The 5997-nt window shown below is 37.9% G+C and overlaps 1 pseudogene; it reads left to right on the top strand.

Moving 5' to 3' along the window:
* The window catches only part of LOC145776957 (uncharacterized), an 868661-nt pseudogene that overhangs the window by 89640 nt on the left and 773024 nt on the right, over positions 1 to 5997 (top strand).

Here is a 5997-nt window from a genome sequence, read left to right as displayed (position 1 = left end):
AGCCCTGCAGGAAGTTAAAACGCAGTTGGTTATCTTGAGGTGACATTGTACCTTGGGCAGACGGTGTGTAACATTTTTTTGTCTTGAAATTTATTTTAGCTAGTACGGTACGACAAACTTTTAAGAAAAATTTTAACTAACTAATCTTTCAACAACCACCCTTGCTTTTTCGATACGATTGCGTTGCAAGAATTTTTAAAGTTCAAATCATTGCCCACAAACACTTCGAATTTTAGATAACACCTATTCCGTTTTCCCTAATGAACAATCTGAACATGCTTCAGTAATCAGTAGCCTCCCGAACCAGCAGTTAAAACAAAAAGTTATGCAATGCTGGCACATCCTTCACTGTACAGTACTTTAGCCTATTCTTTTATAACAGCTTAAGAGCCATCTATCTTGATGAAGTCACAAAACAATTTCCCGATCATAAAAAACCCAAACAGTCGGTAAACAGAAACAACTTCATTTGCTAACATAGTAGCATTGATTCAACGTAAAACCAATAAAATCTAATGTTACAAGAAAATCGATAATATTTACTCGCTCGCTGGAATGATGATGTCATGAAATCACATTTAGCTTATAAAAAAAAATGTCGTTTTTGTTGAAATACGTTATATTTCAGCAATTTTTCTACTAGTGTGAGGAAGAAAACATACAAGCGTTTTCGCACAACGTGATTTTGATATCACTAGACATCATAAATGCGGAAAGTAGAGGTTTTAAAATTTAGGCAAATTTATTTTGTCATAGCAGACACTTTCAAATGACGTCATGCTAACACCAATATGTTGTGCTACTTCAAGTAAGTAGCTCAAGTAACTACGTCTCTTTAGCTTCCAGTTTTTACATTGCAACACGTGTTGAATGTTTTAATTTTTTATTGCATATGAGGCAGCTAACCTACCTTAACAACGAGATAAACAACTCTGTCAAGTTATGCCTAAGAAGGTCTTGGAAAAATCTTTTTGTAGGCATAATGTTTTAAGAAACGCAAAAACATGTTTTGCTAACGACACACACAAAGTCTCTTTACAGAACATTTTGTTAGGTAGTCGAAAAATTATCCTATAGCATTTCTTAGTTTATTACAATGCCTGACAAAAGCTCGATGTACAGCCGAAAAGATTTGCATTGTTTGGTTTTCTTCTATATTCAGATGCACTACATGTCGTGTATTTGCTGAGCTTCGTAGCTCAAGCATTTTTGGTCTGAGTAATGCAAGCCAAAATACCATTACCGAAAATCTGTATTTGCCAAATATACCACAGAGGTCAACATATGACGTAACTGTACACTGATGATGACACTTAAAGTCTAGCTTTGCTGTTCAGTGATTCACACAATGCATTACGTCATAAAAAATAACTCGTTCAAGCCAACTCTACGAGGTGAAGTTGCTTGGCGTGAAACGGTAGCAAGCAGCTTACAACAACACAGACAACTTTCTGATGACATGAATTACATGACACCTCTACTTCACGAATCACGAGTAATACCCACCGTTTATATGTCACTAATCTCACTTTACTCGATTTCTCTAAAACAACTGAGAACATGCTTTTGCTCAACAATAACTGCACCCTCGCTGTATCTCGGACGATCAAGTTTTCCTTTCGACTGTTTTTTGATACGTTTCGTATTGAAATAGTGTAGCTACGTAACGGCTAGCCAAGTTTTTTCAGCTATCAGAAACGAACTGACCCTCGACTTTAATTGAGTGAATCGTAAAGTTGCGTGGTGCCTGAAAAGTGCGCAAAAGGAGAAAGCCTGATTAGAGAATTAATTCCAAATCCAGACCAATGTGACAGTTCACAGGCGATTCCAGACGCAAACTAGGTCTCCTATTCACACAGATTAGCTGAAGAAAGCCTTGCAGAGAGATTTCTGATTTGAAATCGATTTTCCCCATTGGCCAACCTTATAATAAAGTGCAAATAAGATACATAGCAAATATGTACTTGATAGATTATGGCTTGGGAGGATGAAATAAATAAATTTAGCAAACTCAGCTGAAGAAACTCCACAAGCCAAAAGCGATTTTTCTACTGTCACAATAAACGCAAATTTAAACAAGATTAGGATCATCTGAATCAAACTCATAAAAGCATAACAGCAAGTCCTGCAACCAATTGAAGTAGACTATCATTGTAGCACAGCTGCAACGTCTTGCAAAACACAATTTCTAAACTGCAAGTAGTACTAAAATTCGTTTTTGTTTGTTTCAAACCTATCTAGATGTGAGAACCATCCAAAGCATTCTAAAAAGTCGTTCAACTTACCCAGATGTTGAGCGATAAACCTTTTTCTTTAAACATTTAAGCCTGAAACATCTTCCTGCACTTGTGGCTAAATAAATGCAAGCCACCGCCCTTCCAGAATTTCGGTATACGTACCGATTAATTGCAGTGCTTATTGCTCGCTTGAGGCGTTACGCTGCCTTTTTTTCACCTGCCTTTTTAGCAAGAGTCTGGTCCTAATTCATTCCCAGCCTGAAGTGTACTCGGATCTTGGCACCTTTGATATAATCCAAAATTCCATGACTGCCAAAAACCACAAATTGCTGAATTGAAGAAAAAATAACAAGCACATTCCAGACATGCTGTTTGCAGGGTTCTTTTTTTCCAGTTAACCACTTCAAAATTGAAACACAGTTGGTTCATTTTAGAAACAGCTCACATAGCCGACGGCAACTTACATCTAATTTTCGCGCTTACACAGACCGCTTTGTTTTGCAACATTCTCACATCTCTCTTGCGTTTCTCACAACGCACTACGAAGTCTTGCCATTGAATTGGGTGTAAAATTACGCAATCGTCATTCATCTCGGCAAAGCTTGAGTAGTTTTCAAGAATGGTAGCGGGAAACGTTGCTACATTGTTTCGAATTCCGAAAAGCAAAACCATTTTTCTCATTCAAGTATTTGAAGATGGTGTGTTTCAAATTAACACAAAAATTTGATTTTGGCCGATTTTGTTTACCAACAGTATCAATGGCAAGTAACCAATGGTTAACAATCCATTGCACTGATAAAAAATTGAATATTCAACATGGTGGACATGTTTTGCTTCGCATAACTCCTGGTCCCACATGAATGAAACTCCTTAGCCTGATACGGTTCAACAAAATTGGGTTGGGTTTGCAGAGTGATCGAATGATTTACCACTGGGGTTTCATAAACTCCCTAGACAGCAAATCAGTCGTTTTTTACATTGATTTAACGTCTACAGAGATTGAATCAATGCAAAAAACGACTGATTTGATGTTTGGGTCAAGCGTCCATCGGAAGTCACTATGCACCATTGCACCACACTCATCATACTTTTGTTGCCAATAGGTTTGGTTGGTTGGTTTTTGAATCTTTATCCTCGGACTGACAAAGCCTTGATAGGTTATTCCTGGTAGTTTTGCATACTTGTAGAGGCTCTTGACGCAGGACCGGCTTGCGCTGTTGATGCTGTTTGAATAACTGACATAATTTTATTCTAAAAGAATTTGAAAACGAAAGAACCGAACGACCAGGTTTGGAGTGGCATAATAGCTGGTTCCACAAATGAAAGCAGCGTCATATTTAAGCAATGTGAAATGCATGCAGCCACACTGTCTTTTTTGTTAAATCTAAAGTTCAAAGCAATCGTTATACAGCTTTGAAATCAATTTACGAAATGTCTATCACGGTACCAGATAAAAATCCTCCTAAAATAACCTCCCGGAAAAAGTTCACTTTGATAAAAGTTCACCTGGAAAATATCTCTCTGGAATACCCTAGGCAAAAAAATCACCTTGGTAAATACCCCCCCACAAAATAGTTTCAGTTTTACTGGGAGAGTATTTATTTTACACAGGCCGATATTGGTCAATGTGGATTTTTCCCGTGGTGGTGTTTACCTGACTTTGCGTCGCATTGAATGGCTGGTCATTAATGACCACTTTCCAATGTCTGGAAGATTTAGAAGTGACCTAACTAATAAGCCATAGTTCAAATTTGGTATGAAGTGCTATTGGTCTTAAATTAGTTGATAAATACTGTACTGCGAAACTGCTAAAAGCGAAACTCAATCTATTGCATAAATTGACAAATTTCAGTGTTGATAGAGACAGGCTATAAAGTGAAATGTGCCGTGAATACACTAGCCTGATGTAGGTGTAGCGAAGGTGGAGACACCTCAGATTAATTTTCGAAGTTCTAGTATGCTGAGCGTCATTATTTTCGACACTCATCGTACTTTTTTGCAAACAGATTTGCTAGCGCTGTTGATGCTGTTTGAATAACTGACATGATTTTGGCTACACCACGTACTAGGCTATGCAAATTTTCAGGAAATAAATTGTTGAAATTCATTTGTAGTCGTGAATGAATTTTTTTGAAATGGTAGGTTAACTTAAATTTAAAACCAAACCTTCTACTCACATTCAACTTTAATTTGACGAATTTGGCCATAGCGATCTATGATTGCAGGCTTGCAGCTATGATCAGGCAAAGTATGCATCTTGATATAAAAACATTATTGGGCCAAAAACTAACCAAAGCAAGATTTTTGTCAATATATATTTGTCAACATTTTCCGGGAAGCAAGTCCCTCACATCTCTTTTCAGACTTTACTTTTTCGGAATTAAGTTTTGCATTGTCCATTTATCTTATTTGCTCTGTTTGTTAAAACTCTGGTCCTTTCCAAGCCTTTTTCCAGACCTGCTACTGCATTGTAAGCATATCAACTACAGCATTTATGTTTTTCTAGAAAATCGAGAGTTGTTTACTGTTGCTAAAATCATAAATGTGATTTATTTTCTTAATTTGAAAGAGTTTGCGGTCTTAATCTAATGCTTTCCATGTCATATATCTTAGCACCATCACTAAACATAGAGGCCCACTAGTGGATTTCGGAGGTGGCCCAAGATGGTACTCACACCGCCTTAGAAAGGCCAGACAAAACCAAGGCCTACGAGAGGGGGTACGGAGGGTACGGCGTACCCTTGAGGGCCCAGGCCTGTGATTGTTGGGGGGCCTGAAATTGTGATTTTATAATTTACGCGCAAAAATGTTTGGTTAAAAACCATCCTAAACGACTAAATTCAAGCATAAAAGTTGTTATTCGTTAGTCCTTGGGGGCCCGGAAAGAAATTAGGTGTCCAAAGCGGTGACTTAATGCTTTACGTGCAAACATGTTCTGTTAAAAGCACCCTAAATTAAATCATAAAAGTTAGTTATTTTCCTGTCCGGGGGGGGGGGGAGCGTAGTGTAGCAAAAGCAGGGTTGACAAACCGATAGTTTTTTTAATGCCCGGATGTTTTTGGGCTTTTTTGTGTTTTTTTTAAAAACAATTTGAAAAAAGGAGCAAACTTGGTTTTGAATCTTTATCCTCGGACTGACAAAGCCTTGATAGGTTATTCCTGGTTGTTTTGCATACTTGTAGAACAATGCAGATGTAGAGGCTCTTGAAGCAGGGCCAGTTACCGAGATTGGCAGAGTGAAATTTCCAATTGTTGAAGTCTTGTTGCCGGGGAATTATTACTTCTATTAGGTGCCACTGAATGGAGAGCAGTCCTTAGAATGCGTTGCTCAAGCGCACGCTCCGAAAGTCGAACCAGCACCGCTTAATCTTGAAGCTTCTTCGTTCACGAAGTTACGCGCTAACCAACTGAGCTATCGGAGCGACACCTTACATTATGTCATTATTCAGATGCATGGGAATAGAATTTAATCTAGGGTGGGCCAATGCCATTCTCTGTTGTTATAAATTTGTATTTTATGATGCTCAGTCTTATCGTATCTGGCAGCAGGGCAGGGTAGGCCTATATCATGAGGGAAATTACATATTTATCCTCTTTCATATTCAGTATTACTGTACATATAGCCTATTAAAATTAAAGAATAGTTTACTACAGCTTGATACTATTATTGCACACAGATGTCCAATTCTGCAGCAAAATGTTGTATGGTGTGCATTGTGCAATACGCTTAAACAAACATCACACGTTTTTCCCAAGACAAA

The sequence above is a fragment of the Aplidium turbinatum genome, chromosome 9 (genome assembly GCF_918807975.1).
Source record: "Aplidium turbinatum chromosome 9, kaAplTurb1.1, whole genome shotgun sequence".
Lineage (NCBI taxonomy): Eukaryota > Metazoa > Chordata > Ascidiacea > Aplousobranchia > Polyclinidae > Aplidium > Aplidium turbinatum.
The sequence above is the reverse complement of the archived record's forward strand: the minus strand, read 5'-3'. Positions and strand labels throughout refer to the sequence as shown.